Raw genomic sequence first — 25,507 nt, 5'->3', positions numbered from 1 at the left:
GGGAGACGGCAGGAGGCCACAGGAGTATTGGGGCAGCAAGTTTTACTTGCCGAGTACCAGATTTTAATGGGTGGTTTTATCCCAGATCTATTGGGTTGGAATATTATGCATTACAAAGAATGACTATCCAGAACAGGGTATCACGTGGCTTCAACTGACTGTGATCACTCAGTATGTTGATGGTATTCTGAGTTCTTCCCCTGACGAGGAAACCCACAAGTCTGAGTTGCTTCAGCTTTAGAGTGTCTAATATTAAGCAGTTATAATAAGGCCCTTTTGTGTCGAGCATTGTGGAATTTTAACAGGGCCAGGGTGCAATGTTTTTACGGGGTGAGCACAACTTTTAACAGATCTGCTTAAGGGGGGAGTGCAGTACAAGGACAAGATTGCCTTGGTTCCAGCAGCAAAAGCCGCCTGTAATCATTTGAAACAAGCTCTCTTACAGGTGCTGAGACTGGGGTTTCCTCAGATGGATCAACCATTCCTTTATATGTAAGTGTGGACAAAGGGTTACTGTATATGTATATAATGTATGTATTTGTTGCATGTAGGCCACAATTCTGGATGGCTATGGAGAAATAGGATTCTCTCACAACGGCAGGGACTCCAGTTAAGAATACTGGGCTTGTCTCTGAACTGATTTGTAGTTTTACAGCTGCCGACAGAAGCAGCTTGAGTAAGGTGTAAATAACACAATAAATAAAGAATTCCAGTAACTCAAGGTAACAACCATGCAGATGCAGATGCCAGACGAGCGGCACTGGGAGAGCGGGAGTCTGAGACCCCTGTGAAACCTCTATTGGGGAAAGGGGAGAATTCAGGTTGAGGGCTTTAATAGATGTTTAATAGTGGTTAGAACAAATGTGTAAAAATGTGGGGTTGTATAATGATGGGATGTGGGCTGGCACATACCCAAGTGTATGACAAAGATGATCCCGTGGTACGGACTGCTCTTCCCCTTGGATACTGATCTAGGGGCATACTACACTGGGAAGGTGTGCCAGGCTGTAATTGTCTCACTAGGGGTAAGTTAGAAGTCACATTGCCCCCATCACCCACAGTCTGAAAGACCAACTAAGGAAATATCAACTGAAGGAACACCGTGGGTAGATGCTCTACCTGCAGTCCTGTGCGGTTTGCGGGCTGGAGCAAACAGAACTGTGAGACTGAGCCCATTTGAGATCATCACGGGCAGCCAAAGAAGCTCCCTGGAGGCCAAGTTTGGCTAACGCACTGATGAATTAACTAACTCTCTATTAAAGTATTGTAGGTTTGTTAACTGAAGCAGTGCACAGGGCTCGTGAACAGGTGCCGGACGCTTGGGGACCTCCAGTAGAGGTGAGACACGACCGGATACCTGGCGAGTGGGTGTAGGTGAAGAAGAGATACCCTGCCAGACGTTGCAATCCTGCTGGGAGGGACCATATCAAGTGCCACCAACTACTGACTGTGCCATCTGAGTGACACTATGAGATCGCTGGATCCGCGTATCGCACTTTCACCGACCCACGGCACCAGAGACTGAGTGAACAGAAAGAAGGATGTTGTTACCGTTTCTGTGTCTGATGTTTCCTAAGACCAACAGTGTGCTTGTTAGGCCTGAGGAGCATTACTGGGGATATGGTATCAATACATTCCGGGTGTTGGCATATCTATAAGCCAAAAAATTATAATCGGAGTTGGGTCAGTATTGCTGTTCCAAGATCCTGACGATAGATCTCCACATGGCTGAGGTCTGCGTTTGGGTCCTGGAGTAGGACTTTATGTATTTGTAGGATCAGGGTTGTTTTATATGTATAATTGTAACTATCACTTGTACAAAAACATCAATAACATCTTGTTGTAACTGTGGAACACACAATGTCATGGTAATGCATGCCTGTACATCTAAAAAGGAAAGATCTGCCCTGACATTGTATGTGTAAAAATAGGCAGTCCTGACGTATGCCATATTTTATAAGGGGGGAATGAAGTAAGAGATAAGATGTAAAAAGGGTTAACTTAAGTCAGTTCTGCCTGAAAATTAGACTTCTAAGCAACAGGGGTTTATGGCACGAAAGGGGGTTAACTGATAAGGATTCCAGATGCGAACAAGGAACCCCCTGGGGGCATAATCTTAAACTGACCATTTGGCCAGGGCCTCTTAACTGGCCAAATATCATGACCCCCCCTTACCATAACATCGAATGACGTCTGAAGCAGCAAGCAAGGACTATATAACCTAAAAGTTTGTACCGGCACATCGAACAATACTTCGGTTTTGTTGTTTCTTGCGGGAAACAAGACTTCGGCTTTATTGTTCCTTGCATGCAATAAACTCATCTGTTTTACTTCATCTTGGGATCAAGAACCTTATTCCTTCTGTTACAACAGTACCAAACGCACGTTTCTTCTGTAACCGGAGCCGATCATTTGCAATTGGGCTGTGCCGACAGACCAGGACGAGCTCTGTCGGCTCAAAAGCAGCACAGGACCTGCAAGTACAACAGAAAGATTAGCATCCAGCGGGGGCCTCTTAGTGAGCCCAAGATCTCATCAAGAATCGGCTCCAGCAACAGGGCTGGGCGCATTGTTCCATTCTCCGACCACTCTCGGTGTAAACAAGTCCCTCCTGGTCTCTGCTTGAATTGCACTTTCCTGCGTTTGCTTTGGTGTAAGTGGCTTCCCCTGCATGGGCGAATGTGAAGAAGATCCTTAGTAAGTCATTGAAGAAAACCGAGAAGAGGTCGAAGTGGCCTCTGTCGTTCATCAACGATCCAGTCAGGCAGTACTCCTCTGTAAAGCGCCGTTCGTTCACATCGATTGGCTTTTTCTTGCCTTCATTCGTGCAAGTAGTAAAAGCAGACGCCCCTATTCTGCCGTGACCCGGATTCAAACCGGGGTTGTTGCGGCCACAACGCAAAGTACTGACCACTATACGATCACGGCGAGTTACCGATACACATGTAGCAGGGCGGAAAAGGATGTGCTCTCTTCGTGTGACATAATTCGGAAAAGTCCTGACGTTGCATTTCAACTGAGCCCCAGTATACATCGACCCTTCGACACTCTGAGTGACAACTCTCTTGCGTGTTCTCATATTTATGTAGTTTGCTTGCATGATGCCCGGAACAGCAGGGTTGTGTGCTCCCATATGGTTTAGCGGTTAGGATTCCTGGTTTTCACCCAGGCATCCCGGGTTCGACTTCCGGTATGGGAACGTGTCAGCTTTGCCACCTGCTTTCCAAAAGATCAGCACCGTGTACGAAGGAGCCGCATTAAAACTACTCGAACGTGCAAAACGTGCGAGAAGAGGGGGAGCTTGTTTCCAGCCGAAACTTCTCGTGTCTGAGACAAGCTGATCATTGCTGCAGGAGGGTTACTCTGGTAGACAGGGCTGACCTTCGGCAATATTTTTATTTATAGTCTCCAAGATGATATTTGCACATTCTGGAGAGGCGATTTTCTCCACTTCAGTAGCCCGATTTCGTCGATTGCGTGGAGAGGGCTGTAGAATGTGGCGCCGCCTTTCCTGCTCCGTCCATGACAGGCATGCTGGTCTCTGGAGAGAGAGCACGGTCCATCAGCGCACTCCAATAAAGGCACTGGAAGCAGCTGAATCGCATTGGCGAAGCTCAGCACTGGGCCGCTGGGCACGTCTTCCCACCGTTTCCGTAGTGTAGTGGTTATCACGTTCGCCTCACACGCGAAAGGTCCCCGGTTCGAAACCGGGCGGAAACAGACATCTTTTGTCGCCAGGCACAAAAGGGGATTGGGGATTCGTCTAGCGCTGTGATCGAACAGACCCACTCACCTCTTAGTGTGGCGGGATCTGCACAGTGCATGTCACAGCGCATCCTGCTTTCACTTCAATGCGCGTCCTGATGTACCCCAGTCTCCCGCGTGACAGGTGGGGACAGGTGACAGGTCCTATACTAACGAGGAAGACATCGCTCTCTCCGACCCCCGGCATCGTGTCCCGACCCACCGTGCTGGAAGCCGACGCGTGCTGTGATTCCTTTACGGAGCAGAAATGACAACCGAGGAGCCGAGAGATCATTTCAGCATTTCGCGTCTGAACGGAAAACACAAACGACCAACTCGGAATGACTTGCCTTTGACGCTTCTCAAAGCGTTCTTTGTGCATCGAACAGACCCACTCACCTCTTAGTGTGGCGGGATCTGCACAGTGCATGTCGCAGCGCTTCCTGCTTTCACTTCAATGTGCTTCCTGATGTCGAGTCGTGTGCCGTGCGGAGGCTCTGAAAGCGAGAGCAATGAAAAGGTGCACGACGCTGTGAAAGAAAACAGAGAAGTGAAAGGCAGTCATTTCTCTAAGGAGGTGAAAGAAAAGCTACTCCCCGTCAGGGAATCGAACCCCGGTCTCCCGCGTGACAGGCGGGGATACTTGCCACTATACTAACGAGGAAGACATCGCTTTCTCCAAGCCCCGGCATCGTGTCCCGACCCAGCATGCTGGAAGCCGACGCGTGCTGTGATCCCTTTACGGAGCAGAAATGACAACCGAAGAGCCGAGAGATCATTTCAGCATTTCGCGTCTGAACGGAAAACACAAACGACCAACTCGGAATGACTTGCCTTTGACGCTTTTCAAAGCGTTTTGTGCACGACGACTGCGCCGCCTAGCAGATACAAATGGGTTGTACAACTTTGAACTAGCAAATGGAAGAGGGCTAAGCCCCCTCTCTTTTAGCCCAGGTTCGATCTGTCTCCCAGAATCACCAGGGCGCGCACACACACACACCCGTGCCGTTGAAGTGTTCTGCTTCATTTCTAAGGGCAACTCAACATTCACTCCTACCCCGAGTGCAGAAAAGACAGCATCCACAGCAACAACAGCTCAGGTCTCTGCACAGGAGCTAAGCTGCCCTCATCTCCTCTGCTCTGCGGCTCCTGCGGAGTGGAGTCCCGCCTGGAGCCGTGTTTGCAGGCGGCGGCTCCCCGCGCCCTGTCTGTGCGTCGTGTCCAAGAGCTCCTGGGAGGAAGAGAGAGCCCTCCCACTCGGGGGCTTTTCCACGGTCTGTGTGAGGAGGGGCGGGTGTGTCCAGTAGCTTATCGAGTGGAAGCCTGGGGCGGCGGAGAGCTGTGATCGTGCAGACCTTGAGGTGTCACCTCTTTGTCTGCTTTCCCGCCCCCCCTCCGCCCAAGCTCTGCTCCAAAGTAGCCCGGCAACCCCTCACACCTGCACGTGTCACAACCTAAGGTGCGGTCATGAGACACCCATGGGGTGTCGTTCTGTTCTTGCTAATTGTTTCCTGCCCGTCGCAGGCAGGAGTCCATGCGAGGAAGATGCGCTGGACAGAGCTCAGAGGGCGCAGCTGGGTGGCTTTCCTTCTGAGTGACGTTCCTGCAAGACTGAAGATCTAAAGGTCCCTGGTTCGATCCCGGGTTTCGGCATTTTGTTTCATCGCGCCCTTTGTTCCTCTCTCCAGCGCCACCTGCCTAAAGTGACGCGTCCCTTTCTCAGCCCGAAACGCAAGCGAGACACCAGCAGCGGTCCCTGCAGGTTTCCGTAGTGTAGCGGCTATCACGTTCGCCTAACACGCGAAAGGTCTACGGTTCGAGACCGGGCGGAAACAGCCTCGTTTTGCACGCTCCTGTACTTCACAGAGGTCTTGAGCGACCGGTCATTTGTTCCCAATGTATTTCCGGTGCCTTCGTGCACTCTTGTACCAAACGCACGTTCCTTCTGTACGCGGAGCCGATCGTTTGCAATTGGGCTGTGCCGACAGACCAGGACGAGCTCTGTCGGCTCAAAAGCAGCGCAGGACCTGCAAGAACAACAGAAAGATTAGCATCCAGAGGGGGCCTCTTAGTGAGCCCAAGAGCTCATCAAGAATCGGCTCCAGCAACAGGGCTGGGCGCATTGTTCCATTCTCCGCCCACTCTCGGTGTAAACAAGTCCCTCCTGGTCTCTGCTTGAAATGCACTTTCCTGCGTTTGCTTTGGTGTAACTGGCTTCCCCTGCATGGGCGAATGTGAAGAAGATCCTTAGTAAGTCATTGAAGAAAACCGAGAAGAGGTCGGAGTGGCCTCTGTCGTTCATGAACGATCCAGTCAGGCAGTACTCCTCTGTAAAGCGCCGTTCGTTCACATCGATTGGCTTTTTTTTGCCTTCATTCGTGCGAGTAGTAAAAGTAGACGCCCCTATCCTGCCGTGACCCGGATTCGAACCGGGGTTGTTGCGGCCACAACGCAAAGTACTGACCACTATACGATCACAGCGAGTTACCGAGACACACGCAGCAGGGCGGAAAGGGCTGTGCTCTCTTCGTGTGACATAATTCGGAAAAGTCCTGACGTTGCATTTCAACTGAGCCCCAGTATACATCGACCCTTCGACACTCTGAGTGACAACTCTCTTGCGTGTTTTCTCATAGTTATGTAGTTTGCTTGCATGATGCCGGGAACAGCATGGTTGTTCGCTGCCATATAGTCTAGCGGTTAGGGTTCCTGGTTTTCACCCAGGCGGTTCGACTCGGTTTTGCCTCCTGCTTTCCAAAAGATCAGCACCGTGTACGAAAGAGCCGCATTAAAACTACTCGAACGTGCAAAACGTGCGAGAAGAGGGGGCGCTTGTTTCCAACCGAAACCTCTCGCGTGTGAGACGAGCTGATCATCGCTGTGGGAGGGTTACTCTGGTAGACAGGGCTGACCTTCGGCAATAGGATTTATAGTCTCCAAGATGATATTTGCACTTTCTGGAGAGGCGATTTTCTCCACTTCAGTAGCCCGATTTCGTCGATTGCGTGGAGAGGGCTGTAGAATGTGGCGCCGCCTTTCCTGCTCCGTCCATGACAGGCGTGCTGGTCTCTGGAGAGAGAGCACGGTCCATCAGCGCACTCCAATAAAGGCACTGGAAGCAGCTGAATCGCATTGGCGAAGCTCAGCACTGGGCCGCTGGACACATCTTACCACCGTTTCCGTAGTGTAGTGGTTATCACGTTCGCCTCACACGCGAAAGGTCCCCGGTTCGAAACCGGGTGGAAACAGACATCTTTTGTCGCCAGGCACAAAAGGGGATTGGGGATTCGCCTAGCGCTGTGATCGAACAGACCCACTGGACCCACCTCTTAGTGTGGCGGGATCTGCACAGTGCATGTCACAGCGCATCCTGCTTTCACTTCAATGCGCGTCCTGATGTACCCCGGTCTCCCGCGTGACAGGTGGGGATAGGTGACAGTTCCTATACTAACGAGGAAGACATCGCTCTCTCCGACCCCCGGCATCGTGTCCCGACCCACCGTGCTGGAAGCCGACGCGTGCTGTGATCCCTTTACGGAGCAGAAATGACAACCGAGGAGCCGAGAGATCATTTCAGCATTTCGCGTCTGAACGGAAAACACAAACGACCAACTCGGAATGACTTGCCTTTGACGCTTTTCAAAACGTTCTTTGTGCACGACGACTGCGCCGCCTAGCAGATACAAATGGGTTGTACAACTTTGAACTAGCAAATGGAAGAGGGCTAAGCCCCCTCTCTTTTAGCCCAGGTTCGATCTGTCTCCCAGAATCACCAGGGCGCACACACACACACCCGTGCCGTTGAAGTGCTCTGCTTCATTTCTAAGGGCAACTCAACATTCACTCCTACCCCGAGTGCAGAAAAGACAGCATCCACAGCAACAACAGCTCAGGTCTCTGCACAGGAGCTAAGCTGCCCTCATCTCCTCTGCTCTGCGGCTCCTGCGGAGTGGAGTCCTGCCTGGAGCCGTGTTTGCAGGCGGCGGCTCCCCGCGCCCTGTCTGTGCGTCGTGTCCAAGAGCTCCTGGGAGGAAGAGAGAGCCCTCCCACTCGGGGGCTTTTCCACGGTCTGTGTGAGGAGGGGCGGGTGTGTCCAGTAGCTTATCGAGCGGAAGCCTGGGGCGGCGGAGAGCTGTGATCGTGCAGACCTTGAGGTGTCACCTCTTTGTCTGCTTTCCCGCCCCCCCTCCGCCCAAGCTCTGCTCCAAAGTAGCCCGGCAACCCCTCACACCTGCACGTGTCACAACCTAAGGTGCGGTCATGAGACACCCATGGGGTGTCGTTCTGTTCTTGCTAATTGTTTCCTGCCCGTCGCAGGCAGGAGTCCATGCGAGGAAGATGCGCTGGACAGAGCTCAGAGGGCGCAGCTGGGTGGCTTTCCTTCTGAGTGACGTTCCTGCAACACTGTCCCGCTACTCTTGGTGCGCTCATGCCACAACAGAGGAAGGCTGGAGCAGGTGGCTGTGGGATTTGCGCACCGCCGAAATAGCTCAGTTGGGAGAGCGTTAGACTGAAGATCTAAAGGTCCCTGGTTCGATCCCGGGTTTCGGCATTTTGTTTCATCGCGCCCTTTGTTCCTCTCTCCAGCGCCCCCTGCCTAAAGTGACGCGTCCCTTTCTCAGCCCGAAACGCAAGCGAGACACCAGCAGTGGTCCCTGCAGGTTTCCGTAGTGTAGCGGCTATCACGTTCGCCTAACACGCGAAAGGTCCCCGGTTCGAGACCGGGTGGAAACAGCCTCGTTTTGCACGCTCCTGTACTTCACAGAGGTCTTGAGCGACCGGTCATTTGTTCCCAATGTATTTCCGGTGCCTTCGTGCACTCTTGTACCAAACGCACGTTCCTTCTGTACGCGGAGCCGATCATTTGCAATTGGGCTGTGCCGACAGACCAGGACGAGCACTGTCGGCTCAAAAGCAGCGCAGGACCTGCAAGAACAACAGAAAGATTAGCATCCAGCGGGGGCTTCTTAGTGAGCTCAAGATCTCATCAAGAATCGGCTCCAGCAACAGGGCTGGGTGCATTGTTCCATTCTCCGACCACTCTCGGTGTAAACAAGTCCCTCCTGGTCTCTGCTTGAATTGCACTTTCCTGCGTTTGCTTTGGTGTAACTGGCTTCCCCTGCATGGGCGAATGTGAAGAAGATCCTTAGTAAGTCATTGAAGAAAACCGAGAAGAGGTCGGAGTGGCCTCTGTCGTTCATCAACGATCCAGTCAGGCAGTACTCCTCTGTAAAGCGCCGTTCTTTCACATCGATTGGCTTTTTTTTGCCTTCATTCGTGCAAGTAGTAAAAGCAGACGCCCCTTTAGGGAGCCTGTCAGCACCCGGAGATTTCCCCTTCTGTAAGCTCTCCATAGCCTCTCAGTTCTTCTACTGTCAAATCCCCCTCAAGTACTTCCCTATCTTCTTCACTCAAAACGTTTTCTAGCTTTGAGGTAAAAAAATGAATTTCTTCATCCTTTACCTCTGTAGAGCTGTACAGTCTTGAGTAGAAGTGTCACGCCCTCTGCAGCCAGAGGGCGGTCCTTCTCTGTCCTGTCCCTAGTTTCTGGTCTGCTGTCCTTCCTGTCCCTCTCTTTCCCTTAGGCTATATATTTCCGGGTCTTGCACTCTGTCCTCGCTCAGCACTGACGTTCGGATGTCCTGAGACCCGCCTAGCACCAGGGCGCCCCACGTCCGCTCCCTGAGGGCACAGGTTTCTATACGGCATTCCTGAACTCTTTGCACTAATGAGCCCGGGCCTTTTTCCCGTCTCGCCGCTACGCATATGGGTCTTTTTCCACACTTCTGCTCCCCACGGTTAGTCCCCTTGGACGTCCGTGACAAGAAGGCCTCGATGCAGGAGAGGATAGCACTCAGCTCTGTACTCTCTCTTCCCTCCTCATCAACTACACTTTCCATGACAGACTTGGAGCCTACCACTTTCCTGAAAAAGAAGCGAGTACACTTCTCATTTTCTTCCAAGAACTGCACTCTGCTTCTTAACAGCACTCCTCGACTGCTTTCTTCGACTATGCTCCGGATGTTTTTTTTTAAAAGGGTGATATCCTCGAGCACATCGAAGCCACTGTGCAGCATCGTGTAGAGACGCTGCAGCTGCCTCTGTTTCCTGGCTAGCACTCCTCTCCGTCTGGCAGCAGCCTTCCTTCCCTCAGCCATGAAAAAGGCCTTTGTCCTAACCTTCACCTCCTCCCACCACTCTCCTACTGACCCGTACAGACACTGCAAGGACAGCCACTGTGATAGTTTCTCTTTGTAGCGGGATATTACCCCCTCGTTCTCTAGCAGCTTTGTGTTGAGTTTCCAGAGGCCTGGGCCAAAGACAGTCCCGCCCTGGAGTTCCACTCTACACCCTAAAGCCTGATGATCTGAGAAGAAGACAGGCTGAAGAGTGACCCCAGCAACTTTCACTCTCTCTGAGACAAAGCAATAGTCAATTCTGGAGCTGCTATTCCTCCCTGACCATGTATATCCTGCTGTTGTGGGATATATACATCTATATGTGTCTGAGAGTTTAAAGTCTTGAACTAAGTTTTGCAGGGCCAGTGAGCTGGAATCCGATTTTATCAGCCTTTTGGCTAAGATCAAGTTCAAGTGGCATGCCCGCAGTTCTTGTCTTTCCAAAGTTCTAGAAGGCGATCGAAGATCCTGAAGAGTGCTTGAGCTGGTATCGCCCTAGGTTGAGCCTAGGGGGTTAAGGCCAAGCAGCAGCTGTGCTGGGTGGGATCCGGCAGCAACGTTCTCTCTCTCTGCTCTCTCCTCTCCCCTCCCCCTTTCTCTTGCTCCGCCTCCTTGGCCTCTTGGCTGGGAGTAAGTACTCGTGGCCTGCCCGCGGTGCTTGCTTTCTTCCTCGAGACTCAGAAGCGCTATCCGCTCCCTTTCTCTTGCTCCACCTCCTTGGCCTCTTGGCTTGGAGTGGGTACTCGTGGCCTGCCCGCGGTGCTTGCTTTCTTCCTCGAGACTCGGAAGCGCTATCCGCTCCCTCTCTCTCTCTCCTCCTGCGCCTGCACCTAGCTGGGCTTTGCACACAAGGACAAAGTCCAGGGCTCACTCGCTGCTCCTTTAGCAGCTAAACCCTCCTCTCCACAGGACCTTGCTCTCTCTCTTTCTCTCCTTTTTTCTTTTTTCTCCTTTCCAGATGGCAGACAAGAAGACACTGATCCGGTTCCACTGGACCAAGAAAACAGAGGCGATGCCAACTGCGAAATCCTTTTTCATTACCTTCCTGAGAGGGATCCTGCAGTTGGTGGCCGGAGATCTCTACTGCCTGCAAGACAACAAGGCAGAGAGATACATGGAGGCCTACATGGCCACGGACGCCTCATATGAAAAGGCAACGAAAATGATCAGAGAAAAAGGTAAGCACCCCCGTTTCTCAGATTTCAGGCCGGAGCCTATGAGGAAGACAAACCAGAGGACCATCACAGTCCTCACATACAACCCTTACTTGTTGCCAAAAAGTGCGACGGATGCGGCGCCGAGGGACACCTCCTTCACCAATGCAAGGTAAGCAAACCTTCGTTTGCGCAGGTGGTGGAAGCCGGCCGGCAGAAACCAGTCTCAAGACAAAGGGAGAGAGGTGAGAACAAAGAACCCGCACCTCCCCCGCAGAGAACCGAAACTGCCGAGGCCACACCCCCAGCCGCACCAGTGCCACAAGATGGCTGCCAGGACGACGGACAAAATGGCTGACCGGAGGAAGGGCCCTAATAACTCCCAGCAAGAAGGGTAAGAGAAAGCGGGAGAAGAGATGCAGGGCGGATCCACCTTCGGAAGGACAAAAGAAAAGAGTGGTAAGGGAGAACCGTTTCCTCTAGGACTAGAACTTTCTTCCCCCGAGGCCCAGGAACAACCAGAGGAGGCAGCCCAGGAAGAGGTAACCCCCTCCCCCGAGGCCCAGGGACATCAGGTAGAGGCAGCCCAGGAAGTCAGAACCCCCTCCCCCGAGGCCTAGGAACAACAGGAAGAGGCAGCCCAGGAAGTGGAGCCCCCCTCCCCCAAGGCCCAGGAGCAACTGGAGGTCCCCGAAACTCCTGGAGAAAGGGAAGAAAAAAGCCTTCCCGAAGCGGTGGCGGAGAGTATCCTCGAAGAAGACAAGATTACTTTGAAGCCGCCCTGGAGCCGGGACTGATGGTAGGGCTGGACCTGTCCAGCATGTTTACCTTTCAGTCCCCAGCGAGACCTGGAGGGAGCCCAGCATATTCCCCCCAGGACCCGAACGAGAGTAGTTACATCTAGGCTAAACAGTGCCCCGATGTAGACTCCCAAGTTTTCCACTGTAAGCACAAAGAGAGGAGGTTCAACTTTCACTTGTTTAATCATGATTGTGAAACTTACCTTTCTAACAACTAACGTGAGAGGGCTAAGAGACCCGGTGAAAAGACGGGGAGTCTTTCATGATCTGGCCTCAAAGTCTTTCTCAGTTTGTTTCTTACAGGAGGTCCACCTGAAGGATGAAAGCGACAAGCTGACATTCTCCAGGGAATGGACGAAGGGAGAATCATGCTGGAGCGTAGGAGGGGTCCACTCTTCCGGAGTGGGAATCCTCCTCGGAAACCCAGAGATGACGCTGGTTTCCTCCTTCTCGGTGGTGCAGGGCCGGATCCTGGTCGCAGACATCGACTGGAGGGGGCAGAAGTTGAGAGCAATTAACGTCTATGCTCCGACGGAACCCTCTATCCGGAAGGAAGTGTTTGCTGACCTGGCCAGCTGCTGCACCACCAACAGACAGGTGGTGCTTGGCGGGGACTTCAACGTCGACCGGGAGAAGGGGAGCGATGCTAGCTCGGCAGAGCTGGAGTCGCTACTCAAGCAGTTCTCCCTGGTAGACGGTTTCAGACGGTGCCGCCCTAACGACGCCGGAACGACATGGAAAAACTCCCGGGGAGTGTGCAGCCGCCTGGACTACATCTTTCTGCACACGACCTGCTCCCTGGAGTCGGCGACGGTGTCCCCGGAGTGGTATTCCAGCCACGAGCGCTTGACGGTGGTGGCTAACACCAACCTGCCGGCATTCGGTCGTGGGTACTGGAAGCTGAACCGGGAGATACTGGAGGAAGACGACTTCAAGGCACTGTTCCGTAAAGACTACGCGAGCTGGGTCGATCTGAGAGACGGCTACAGCTCCATGGTGGAATGGTGGGAGTCGGTGAAAGACAGGACCCGAACCCTGGCGCAGACGTACTGTAGATGGAAGGCGGCCAGGGAGAGGAAGGAAGCTGCACGACTCCAGAGACAACTAGAGGAGGAGTACAGCTCGGCTAACGGGGGAGGAGCCTTCAATTCAGCCCGGGCACGGGACCTGAAGGAGAGGCTCCGCAAACTCAATCAGGTCCGAGGAGCTCAGAAAAAGAGGGTGATCCACGGCCTGAGACGGGGAGATGGAGAGGAAGTGCTGGACGAGAGCGACAAGGTAGAAGCGGCCACCGCTTTCTACACGGAGCTCTTTTCAGAAAAGCAGACGGAGGTGGAGGCAGGCGATGCTTTTCTGGAGGAGCTGAAGGCACGAGTACCGGAGGAGGTGAGGGAGGACTTGGAGGGTCCGATCGCGGCCGAGGAGCTGAAGGCGGCGCTCTTGTCCATGGAGAATGGCAAGGTGCCGGGGCCGGACGGACTCCCAAAGGAACTCTACACCTGCTTCTGGGACACCCTGGCGGCAGATCTGGTGGAAGTGGCGCAGGAGATCTTCCGCCGGGGGAGACACCATGAGGGAGGGCATCATCTACCTGCTCTTCAAGAGCCCTTAGCAGAGACGGTGAGACGGGACCCTGTCATCGACGGCCTGGAGATACCGGGAGGCGCGGGGGAAACCCTGAAGATCTCCCAGTTCGCTGTTCCTGAGGTCGGACAGGGGGTTGAGGAGGGCCCTGCAGGTCATGGAGCAATACTCCAGAGCCTCGGGGTCGAAGCTCAACCGCCGAAAGAGCAAACTGAAGTTCTGAAGCACAGGACGACGGCGCCGGAGGGTCTCGAGCTCTGCACGGAGCCCCTCAAAATACTGGGGGTTTCCTTCCAGAGCCAGGACAACGAGACCAACAACTGGACCGAGAGGATCGCCAAGGTGAACGCGAAGCTGGGTCTGTGGAAAACGCGGTAGCTGTCCTACACTGATTGTCTTGTTTTGGCCAAGATCTGATCTTTGAATTAAGGGACTACACTGTCTGCTTTGTAATTCAAAAATACATACAAATGTCAAGTTTTTTGTAGATATAAAGGTGTTCTCTGTTTTCAAAGGATAGTTACTTAATTGGCATAATGATTTGGTATTGATTTTGTATCGTTGTATTATAAAGTTTGTGCTTTCTGTGTTTTTATCGTATTGTGAACTTATTTTTTAAACAAATGCTTACAAAGGCAAACACGGCACACATCTGTTCATACCAGCGGTGAATTGTACATTTTTATTAAGTACAAGCTACTGTGCACTTCTAGGAGTATAACAAGTTCGATATAAAGTGGCAAAAATATAGAAGGGGAAAACACCCCAGACTGCATGTAAAGCCCTCGTTGTGACTGTTTTAGATAAAATGGCGTACTATGCATGAAATGTTGCAGAAACACAATCTGATATTTTGATACAGGTAGGCCAGCGCTTCCAAAGCACAAAAATTCGTATTCTATATTCTGGTCGCTTGCAGATTAGAATGGCATATGTTTAGCAATAATATTATTTATGGTACCTGAAAGTTTCAGGTTGTTGCACAAAGCTAAGGTATGCGTATATGTGATCTGACAACTGGAATCAATTTCCTGTCGTTAAACTCTGTTTATTTTTAAGTTGAGGCCCAGGATCCAAATCTTCAGTTCTGATTTTTTAAAGTGATATCTTTCCTTCCTGTCGTGGAAGTCACACGATGTGAACAATTGTTTTTTTTACGTTGCGATCCAAAGAGCCTCAGACGCACAGTCTAACAGTAACCAAACCAGAATGGATTCTGCTGGGAGCCGGGCTGAGCTCATTCTCACTCCCTGTGCTGAAAACAGAATTATTTCTTCCCCGAACATCGTCTACAGATCACTTGTGCGCTTTTAACCTTCTCGCAGCTACGGGCGAGACTGACGCTCATGATATGAAGGCACCCGCTGGAAGACATAACTCTCTAACTCTCACAATCGCGACAGACTTCGGTTTTAAAAAAAAATGTAGATATAGCCCTGAAAAAAGCATTAGCTTTATCAGTTTTTACATTAATCTATTTTGAATCAAAGTTTGATTTTTTTTATTGCATTTTACATTATAATAATAATCATCATCATCATCATCATTATTGCTTACACTTATATAGCGCTGTTCTGGATACTCCACTCAATGCGCTTTACAGGTAATGGGGACTCCCCTCCACCACCACCATTCTCCTGAATGATCACAGGACCTCGGTTTTACGTCTCAGCCGAAGGACGGCACCTGTTTAGTTTAGTGTCCCCGTCATTGTACTGGGGTATTAGGACCCGCATGGACCGCAGTGTGTGCGCCCAGCGACAGAAACCAGATGTGTGTCGGGCTCGGCTGTGAGCAGGACAATGACGTCACGGGGACAAAGTAGAGGAAATCAAAACGGTTCTATAAAAGACCTGTGTCAGCTGTTGGTTTGCAGTCTGGACTCTAAATCCTCCGATCCGATTTTAAATCTCTCTAATACCTGACCGGCTTCTTCCGAGTATTTATTCGTATACTTATTAGTAGTATGAAGGATGTGACAAATTTATGATTTCTTGGAACAAAATGGTTTTTATTTGCATTCGAAATGAAGCGGAATTTTAGCGCGACACACAAACCCTTTGTCTTTTTTAGATAGTGATTTTTAAACAGATATAAATGTAGAAAACGTGTTTTATTTTAGCACTACAATAGCAGGGTCAGTGGCGTAATGAATAACGCGTCAGGACTTCCATCAGAAAATTATACTGTAGGTTGGACTGCCGTCTGGCTTGTTTCGTTTATACCACTTACATTCTTTTATATAAATGAACTCCACCTGAAAGCTATAGAACACACTTTAGGTAAGTTGTCTGCAGCCTCATGCGAATTTCGACAACTTACCCAAAACACTGTACTGTCTGGAGTTCAGCTCCAGCTCTGAACTCAATTGCAATGAAAAACCATGCGTAACAAAACTGGAGAACAGCTGAACTTGTGCTCAGTTCGGTGATGAGGGTTCAGAACTGTCCTTGTTGTAATTAGCACGAACTGCACAGGCTCTGAATCAGACCATGTCAATTAGTCTGATCAGTGTAGGACACGTTAATGTAGAATTATTAATAGGCTTATTAGTTAGTTAGTTAGTTCAGGTTTACCCACCTGAACTAATGTAGAATTATTACTTGGTCTGTCTCTTGTTTGTATATAAATGAATGTCTCTGACAACTTAATGTTAGTTTTACGATGTAGGTCAGGCGTTGACATATGCACGAGTATACGAAATGTCTCACTCCTGATTCAACTCATGTTCTATAGGAGATTGGCGATTCCTCCTGTTTCTCGTACAACCATATCAGAACAGAAGACCGTGCCACCCAGCTGTGATTCAAGATCGACTCGCATCTTTATCCCTTTTTTGTTCGTGATCATTATTTTCTTTAGTTATGATCAATATTGAACTTTTTCGAAATGAAATGACAATAATCAAACATGCTGGCAGATTTTTGAAAAGCATTCGGAATTGACAGGGTGCCCCTTTGGAACAGTCGTCAGAAAATGTGAGAAAATGAAAGTTATGTAAGCTCTCACACAAAGCATTGAAGATTGGAATCTGAGTGTAAAAAAGCTACCCGTCTCCCAATGATAGGCAGGGATACACACCATGACTCGAATAGACTCAGCGAACTTTAACACCTATGATATTACGAGTGCTTTGCACGTGTCGAATTTCAAGAAGGTACTACTACAACAGTTGTGGATATAATTCAATACCACCGGCAAAGTCCAATGCCGGCAACTTCTGAGAAAATAATGTTCACTCATGGAATTTGGTCTTTGAACGGCTGGCGGGAAAATTCATTTATACTCCTTTTGCACCCTCAGCTGAAACATGTTAAAATAACAACGCAGATTTGTTGGAGAACCTGACAAGAATTATTGGGTTAGCACTGTATGTATTCTGGTATATTTACTTTAATTTTAATATAAATGTAAACATGCATGCTGTATAAGCTATTGTAATTTTAAAATATGTTAGCTGAGGATGCGAGGGGGGCTATTATACCTTGTGAAACACGCAAGGAACCGTAAAAAAGGCTGATATTTGAATAAAATTGGCGATCACAAGAAAACCACAATTTATGTGGTATTATCATCAATATCCTTCAAAATCGACGTTCAAATGAAGGATTTGAAGAAACTATGAAAAAAGCAATAGTAGTAGGAGAGGATTTTGATTTTTGCTCAAGTCAGTAGATCGACGTAGAGTTGCGCCCCTACAAACAGCACAAAGGATGAAACCCACCTCCTTCGTTATTGCTATGTTTGTGCTGGTGAAAGTAGCGTTTGTGCTATTGAAAGCATCTCGGAAGATGAAGGTGCAGTCACTTCCACATGTCCAAGCCAGCAATATGAGGAAGATGGACATGGAGGAAGGTAGTGTGGCTGAGTGGTCTAAGGCACTAGATTTAGGCTCCAGTCTCTCTGGGGGCGTGGGTTCGAATCCCACCGCTGCCAAATGTTAATGTTTTAAGACCTGCAATACAATCAGTAAAAGTGCTTTTTGTTAGGCTGCAGGAGGTGTTAAGAGATAAACTTTCTAAAAGACAGGCTTAACATCAAGGCAGAAAAAATATTTTGTTTTCTCAACAGAAATTCTCTTTGGCACGTTCAGCTTTATGTAGGGAACAACATCTGCCAAGATCACTTTTGAGGCAGTGCACATGATAGTGTACCGGCAAGTACAGTACATTCAATATTGGCTGTGGTGGTGAGCTGCTTTTGTCTGTGAAACTTTTAATTCTTCACGCCGAATCGTTGGCAGGGGTAAAGCTTATTAAATCTTTGAACATAGCGCTCCATCAGAAGTACTTTGTTCGTGATCAAAAGAGATCAGAGGATTAACTTCATGAATTCACATAGCATACCTTACAGGAAAGATTTAAAAGGGGAATTGATTGTGCTTCCTGATGTTGTTCCTGTGGTTTCTTTGGATACAAAGGTGAATGTTCTTTGACGTTCTGCTAGAGTATCCACTGGGTGAGCTTTATCAATTAGCTCGGATAGGTCATCAGTGCTCCGTCTCCGGGAAAATAATCAGCACTGTCGATCATGAGTTTACAGATTTCTCCAAATAACAACTATACATTTTAACCCAGCAGTTAGCATTCCTTCAATCCAATAGTTTTACTCTGGGTAAAAAGCAGCGCAATCTATAGAGAGATGATATTCAAATATTTCAACGTTCTTATTGGATTGCCTGTATGGAGATATCGCTCAGAATTCCTAATATGATTTTGAGTTCAGTTTTGCTTTACTACTTTCAGAGTCTTTTATTGACCTTGCTGAAGCAGAGAAATGACATAATCACAAATGCGACCTACCTGTGCTGCTGTTTCTGGTTAATAATTATTATTGCGAGGAAAAAAAAACAGCTCCTTGCATTAAGAGCAAGAGCAACCAACGCGCTCTCTTGTTGAGTTGGGTTTTTTCCGTGGTGCTCTTCCTCAGATGCAAAGTTATTTGGCGAGCAAGGACCTCTGAGAAGGAGCCTGAATCCGTCAAGAACTCTGAAATTCTAATATCGCACTACCGTCTTGTGTACAGAGATCTGCTTCTTCCTTTGTGAGTGTTTTGGTGTATAAGAGCACACTTCCTACCTCGAATGTTAGTTTCAGGAGATGTGTTACCAGATCACAGATCATCTTGAAAAGATTTGGGATGCACTGGCTCAGTTATTTGAAGGAACCTATACCACCAACGCACTTCTGAGAAGCACCTGCACATTTTCGCAATCCTCTCTCTCACCTACAAAGTTATGAAGACACAGACGACCAACAAAAACTAATTTGATTCACTCAATTATTTGTCCATCTCTAAAGCCTGTGTGTATTGACAAGGCAATTCAAAAGCACATATTAAATAAGAACACGATCCTTCTTGTTACCATTCACGTGGTTGGAGCGTTGTTTCGCCCTTTAACATTCTTCTACAATATTTACAAAATGGCTTTATCACTGGAGTTGTGTGCATCAGTCCATGAACATCAACTGTACTGCTGTTTTTCTATGCGTAATTTAATTGCAAGCACTTAAAAGATGCAAAAAGGTTTCAAAGAAAACATAATTGAAAGACAGTCGAGTAAGGAGGTAGAAAAACGCACTCCCCCATTGAAGAATCAACCACCGTCGCCCATGTGACTGGATATAAAAATAAATTATTCATTTCAATTATTCATGAAGGGTGGATTGTGGTCAGTAAACATATGCACATCTTTAAGTCAGTTCCACCATCTGTGCCATAGGGGATGTAGCTCAGTGGTAGAGTGCATGCTTTTCATGTATGAAGTCCTGAGTTCAATCTCTGGCTTCTCCAGATGTCTTATATTATTGTGCTCACATCGCAATCTTCTGTTGAGTAAGAACTCTTTGCTCGTGTTCATAGAGAGCCAGGTTTACACAATTAAATTCAGTCACACACGAAGTGCTACAGTCTTGCTCTGCTGTTTTAAATGTACCTCCAAAGCATTTCGTTCTGTTAACTACCAAATAATTTGAACTAATTTTACGTCATATTCAGGAAATCCAGAGAAGGTCATCAGACTTTTAGTGGCTGTTGAAGAAAACACCTGTTGAATCTCACCAGGGATTTCTTGAGAGATCATTCAGCGAGCAAGTCCTCCCTCTGGACTCCAAACATTTTGGGTTAAACCGTTATTCACATACTCTAACGAAGAGAAACGTTAGTGTCTTCCGGTGTGTGAGCCCATTTCTCAAAAAAAAAAGTTATATAAATTGAATTGTTCTACATTTTAGGCTTGCATAGTCTTATTCATATTTCAGTTAAATCTTTTTTTCTGTAGTAACATCAGTTGATATTAATATTAGCCCTGATTTATAATTGTTTGTAATGGTTTATCTTAAGTAATTTTGTAATTAGTTTCAGTTTTGAAAAATCATGCAGAGAAGCTACCAAAACTGGTAATGTTCATATAGTGTGTAATGCAATAGCAGCATTTTGGGTTGAAAACAAAAAGTATATCTTGGTATGAATCCTAACACTTCATAGGCAGCGTTCTAGGACTTCTCGCTTCAGATAAAGTTGTCAATACATCATAGATTTCTACTCAATCAATATCAGCAGTGTTATCGCTACCGAACGCTAAATATAGATCCCGGCAATACTTCGTGAGATCTTCGTAAGAAAATCCAAAATACTACGGAAGGAATCAAATTTATACGTTTCTTTGGATCGAGAAGATGATCATTATGAGACTCAAAACATGCCTGTCTTTTCTTTTTTCGAGGACAAATTAATTATTGAGGTGTAAAAATGGGTTCAAAACCAAAATCACCTGCTATTGCTGCTGTTTCTTCAAATCCTTCAGCTGATCATCGATATCGAGGAATAATATATAGTTTCTTCAAATCCTTCAACTGATCATCGACATAGAGAAATAATATTATACAAATTGTGGTTTTCTTTTAATTGCCAATTTGACTGTAATTACATCTTCGTTTACAGATGTCTTGCATGTATCACAAGGTATAATAGTCGTCGTGCGTCCTCAGTTAAAATGTTTTAAAAAGTACGACAAAAGTACAACATTTATGGTTAAATCCGTATTAAAATGAAGGTAAATATACCAAGATATTAAAATACAATTGTACAGTCCTAACTTAATAATGCCTGTGAAGTTTTCCAAGAAATCCGAACTGTAATTTTGAAATATTATAGATGAGAATGAAAAGAGAGTACAAAGATCAAATTCAATGAGTGAAAATGCACCAGTAGTTCTCTAAACTGAGTTTCTTCCCTGAAATGACTTGCTTGCGAAGCACCAAGCAGCCTTGAACGGTTCGCGGAAATCAAATATACAGTACTGATGGATTCAGAGTGTTCTTTCCAACTTTTGTGCAACATTTTCCTTTGATAGGGCAGAGTTGTCTTTACAATCTGGGTTAAATAAAAAGGTGTGACATCAGTGTTAAACAGCTTTCCTTCTTGGGGAACAACGGTTGTGTTCCATATTTCTAACTATTTTGGTTTCAAGATCGCAATTTAGTGTGAAACATAAAAGCCAGCTGGATAAGCTTGATTAATTTCCGTCACGGGATCAATAAAGTATCTATCTATAAATCTCTTACATGTCATTTACAATGGCCTTTCAACTAATAGCCCGTGCAGGGATCAAACCCCAGCTGTTGGTATGAGTTGCATAAGGCCCTGTAACGCGCAGATAAGAAACTAATCTCTGCTTCTTCATTATATACACAGTGAGCTATATATGCGAGCTTACTGCCCCCTGCGGGCTCTGTATTCGATTGCGGTGGAGACCGGCTGTGGAGATAAAGTGAGATGGGTGTGTACATTAAAAGGCTCATAGCGTCCCTGGAAGGGCTCAAACCACCACCCTTTTTGTTAACAACCGAGCCACAAAGACTCATGTACAGCTTAACACTCCTCGGTCTCAGTGAAAGTGATACACTCCGTAAAATTTCAGGAGATAAATTTGTTTTTAAAGGAAAATCACCAACAGTGGCCGAGATCTACTGGAGTTTTTCATTCTATACTGCGATTTCTGTAGGGTACTCTGTGAAAATATGAGTTTTGACGAGAAGGGATGGACATATAAGGTCAGAAGGCTTGGGGAATTGAACTTTAAGGTGAAGACTGCGGGTTTAGTAGCAGCAAAAACTGATCAGTATCAGTTGACTCTGATATACTTTGAAAATGAACTTGGAGATTTAGAGTCAGATGTGCTACCGTTGCACCATGGGGTACTTAATTAAAAAAAATAGAAAAACAGTGTTCCTGGAACTGTTATTGAGAACAACACCTGCACATCAGCTGCACAGGAAGAATAAAATGTGGTCTGGGATGAAGAGACTCTCTTCAGAAGAGCGGCGCTCTTCACAGAATTTTTTGTGAAGCTGATTTGTCTCCTTTGGGGAATTCAAATTAGCTGATAGTTGTGACCTCGTGGTGCAAAGGTAGCGTGGTCTGATTAAAGATCAGAAAGCTGCGTGTTCAAATCGCGTTGAGGTCTACTTTTAGTTTTTCAGGTTCTGCTCTTCCTGAACACAGAATTCACCCCATGCAGTTGAGTTCTATCTGTACACCACATAGATAATCTAAACAAAATAGAGCCCTACTGGACATACAGTTAGGATCTCACACAGCGAATACCCTTGAACACAAGAGAGAAGGCACAGTTCACATCTGCGAAACATCACATCCGTCTTTAGAGACAGCTACATCAGAGAATGGGATCCCGGAAGTTTCAAATAACTTCTTTTAATACAGGTTCAAGCAAACCTGAAAGTTAGGGAGTTTCCGGACACTTTTGTTTTATTAAAAAGTGTCTGAAGCCTGAAAATGTAATTTGAAATAAAAAAACACTATTGGACATTAGCAGGTACTTTTTGTAACGATTTGCTATTTCATGCAGGAAAACAAAGGAAACAGACCCAATGTTTGCTTTCAGGTGCGGTTCATTACATAATAGACATCTATTACTGAGGAGCTTGAATAAAATTTACACGAGCCAGGTAGAAGTCGGACCTACAATCTTATGATCCAAAATCAGATGCGTTATTTATTAAACTGCTGGTATTTCACATAACCGGAATTCCCCCATAGTGTGCTCACCGTCGCTACTAGTAATATACCACCCCGTCTAAAATTTCAAAGTGAGAAACGTGTTTTCTGATTTTTTATGAGTTTTAAAATATTATCTCTTTAAATCACACAAAGGGTTTATGTTTCGCACTGAAATTCCGATTGATTGAGAATTCAAAGAAAGACTGTTTTCTTCCACAACACCGTATAATTATCACATCCACCAGACTCTCCAACTTCTCCAGACCTTGCTGGGTGAGCATTTGCTCCGATAAATTAGGTCACGTATCATGTTAAATCACTTCTTCTCAACACAACACTTCCCGGTCCACGTTTTCTCTATGAAAAAAAGACATTTTTCCCTTGCACGATTTCTAGTTTTTTATCAAAGCGTACAGAAATAAAAAAGAAGAAGAAATAATGTTGCAGAAGAACTTTGTCGCCCTTGGGAGATGTCAAACGCATTGGACATGAAAAATGCCAGATAAAAGCCAGTTCTCTTCGTTTCTCAGTGTCGGGGCTGCTACTGTATGTAAAAGAGGCAATTTGCTCTGAGAGCAGGTTCAGCGCTTTCTGAACGCAGATGTCTCAGAGCGGTGTGTCCAAGTGTCTGTAAAAGGTGATGGTTGTCTTGTCACCGTAGCCTAGTTGGTTAAAGTGCCTCTTTATTGAACAACAGAACTGTGGTTCAAATCCCAGCTGTGTATTTCTTCCTATCTTGTAGTACAGAACGTACCATTTGGGGCACTCACAAAGGGCTTGATTTTGTTAAATGCATGTGAAATATTTTAAAAATACAATGCAGATTTATTTGAGAAGTTGACAAGCATTGTTTTGTTAGCACTGTGCAGTTGGATTTTGATATTTGGACATATTTACCTTAATTTTAAACTGTAAATACTGTACAATCTATTGTAATTGTGTTGTAATATTAAAATATGTTAGCTGAGGATGCAAAGGGGTGAAAGGGAAAGGTCAGAGGGTATAGTAACAACAAAGTTAGGATTGGTGGAGGTGGTAGGGGTGTTGATGGTTTTTCTCTGTAGAGGATGATTGAGTTTTTTATCCTTCTCTGAAGTGAGAAACTGGAAGAGTGCAGTTGAGAGATCTGATGACGTTAGTTATGGAAGGAAGTTGATGTGGAGCTGTTAGCCGTAAGAATTCCTTAATGTCTTTGATGTTGTCATCAAAGATAAACTGCAGTCATCAAAGATAAAAAGAAAATTATCTTTGCATACTGCCCTGTCTTTCTCACACCTGAAGAAGGCTCCACAGCTAAAACATTGTGATTCTTTTTTTCTCTTTTCAGCATGGAATAATCCTTTACTTGTTCCTTTGCAGCCTACGCATGCTGACGCAGCTACTCACCTGATATTTAACATTCCTATAATCACAACTATGAATGTCCACTGTGGGTATTTTTTCCATGATTATTTATTCTGTCATTGAAGCATATTTTATGTCATACCGAAGTGTCATAATCACCGAAAACAAATTTGTTTTCATTTAGAAAGTAAGAAAATGATAAATCACTATGAATTGCATTTAGCCTGTTCTGATCTAGATTTTCTATATACTTTAACATGCCATGTTCACAATGTCACAACTCAGAAATGCAACAGTGAAGTGTTGTAATTACCAATGTACATAGTGTCGGAACATTGAGATGTTTTGGTAATGAGGAAGGAGGGACATGCCATGTTCACAGGGTCATATTTGAAAAAATGGCACAGTAAAATTTCCTAAAGTTCAGGATTTTGATAGTCTGTTCCATTGTCTCTCACACCTCAGTGTCATAATTTTTAGATGTTTTTATAACCAGGGGGTAGGTTTATAGCAAGAAGCAGAAAGTGCCATCACCCGTTGCTCATCCTCGATTAACCATATATTCTCATATGCCATGTTCTAAATGTCCCATTTATATTAAAAAGTTCTTGTAAAATGCAAGATTTTAAGACTTTTGATGATCAGAAGGTAAGGTCGTGGTAAATATGCAGAAAGTGCCTGTGAACTTATGTTTTGCCTTTGTCTTATTTACTTATTGTGTTTGTGTTATTGTGAGTTTTGAAAATTGGTTTACAATTTTCTGAAATGTGTTTCACACAAAAATTATATTTGGATAGTCACTACTTACATATTCCCCTTTCTTCTTCTTCTTCTTCTTTTTCACAGCCTTAGTCCCAGACTGTCCTGGGGTCAGCTGCTTTGGTTGCTCTTCTCCATTTGTCTCTGTCGAGCACATCTTCCTCACTCACTTCACATACCTCCATATCTTTTCTCACACAATCTATCCATCTCTTTCTAGGCCTGCCTCTTCCTCTGTTACCTTCCACCTCAAATGCCATTACCCTCTTTGTTACTTCCTCAACGTCCCTCCTCATGATATGTCCATACCACCGTAACCTCGCCTCTCGCATCTTCTCAACCACATCCACCACCCTACATCGTCTACGGATTTCTTCATTTCTGATCTTATCCTTCATTGAAATCTGCAGAATCCATCTCAACATCCTCATTTCAGTTCTTCTCATCAAGTTCTCTTCCCTCTTTCCAACTGCCAAGCATTCAGCTCCATATAGTAGTACAGGTCTAATCACAGTCTTGTACATTTTGCACTTTAACTTTCTGGGAATTTTCCTGTCACAGATTATTCCAGTTATTTCTCTCCACTTGTTCCATCCAGCTTTCACTCTTTGTTTTACTGCCTCCAGTGTTTCTCCTCCCTTTACCAGTTTTGATCCAAGGTATTTAAAGTCATCAACTTGTTTCAGTTTTCCTCCATTTGTCTCCTCAACATTGGTCATAGTATCTCCTCTTCTCTCCATTACCATTATTTCAGATTTTTCTGCATTCATTTTCAGTCCACCCTTTTCCAGACTCCTCTGCCATTTGAACACTTTCTCCTGTAGTTCTACTTCTGAGTCTGCCATCAGTGCCACATCATCAGCAAAGATGAGTTCCCAAGGCACTTCTGTTCTTACCTCCTCTGTCAGTGTGTCAATAATGT

At 46.5% G+C, this 25,507-nt stretch overlaps 8 non-coding genes across 8 annotated transcripts; 5 read left to right on the top strand and 3 right to left on the bottom strand.

The window, feature by feature from the left end:
- Positions 1-2,856: 2,856 nt before the first annotated feature.
- On the bottom strand, positions 2,857-2,928 carry trnah-gug (transfer RNA histidin (anticodon GUG)). The gene has a single exon. It is a non-coding gene; the product is annotated as a tRNA-His (tRNA).
- Positions 2,929-3,647: 719 nt separating this feature from the next.
- Positions 3,648-3,720, top strand: trnav-cac (transfer RNA valine (anticodon CAC)). The gene has a single exon. It is a non-coding gene; the product is annotated as a tRNA-Val (tRNA).
- Positions 3,721-4,336: 616 nt separating this feature from the next.
- On the bottom strand, positions 4,337-4,408 carry trnad-guc (transfer RNA aspartic acid (anticodon GUC)). Its single transcript has one exon. It is a non-coding gene; the product is annotated as a tRNA-Asp (tRNA).
- A 1,745-nt stretch (positions 4,409-6,153) lies between these two features.
- Positions 6,154-6,225, bottom strand: trnah-gug (transfer RNA histidin (anticodon GUG)). The gene has a single exon. It is a non-coding gene; the product is annotated as a tRNA-His (tRNA).
- A 694-nt stretch (positions 6,226-6,919) lies between these two features.
- Positions 6,920-6,992, top strand: trnav-cac (transfer RNA valine (anticodon CAC)). The gene has a single exon. It is a non-coding gene; the product is annotated as a tRNA-Val (tRNA).
- A 1,231-nt stretch (positions 6,993-8,223) lies between these two features.
- On the top strand, positions 8,224-8,296 carry trnaf-gaa (transfer RNA phenylalanine (anticodon GAA)). The gene has a single exon. It is a non-coding gene; the product is annotated as a tRNA-Phe (tRNA).
- A 109-nt stretch (positions 8,297-8,405) lies between these two features.
- Positions 8,406-8,478, top strand: trnav-aac (transfer RNA valine (anticodon AAC)). The gene has a single exon. It is a non-coding gene; the product is annotated as a tRNA-Val (tRNA).
- Positions 8,479-17,315: 8,837 nt separating this feature from the next.
- Positions 17,316-17,397, top strand: trnal-uag (transfer RNA leucine (anticodon UAG)). The gene has a single exon. It is a non-coding gene; the product is annotated as a tRNA-Leu (tRNA).
- Positions 17,398-25,507: the final 8,110 nt, after the last annotated feature.

This window comes from Lepisosteus oculatus, chromosome 14, assembly GCF_040954835.1.
Source record: "Lepisosteus oculatus isolate fLepOcu1 chromosome 14, fLepOcu1.hap2, whole genome shotgun sequence".
Classification (NCBI taxonomy): domain Eukaryota; kingdom Metazoa; phylum Chordata; class Actinopteri; order Semionotiformes; family Lepisosteidae; genus Lepisosteus; species Lepisosteus oculatus.
The sequence above is the reverse complement of the archived record's forward strand: the minus strand, read 5'-3'. Positions and strand labels throughout refer to the sequence as shown.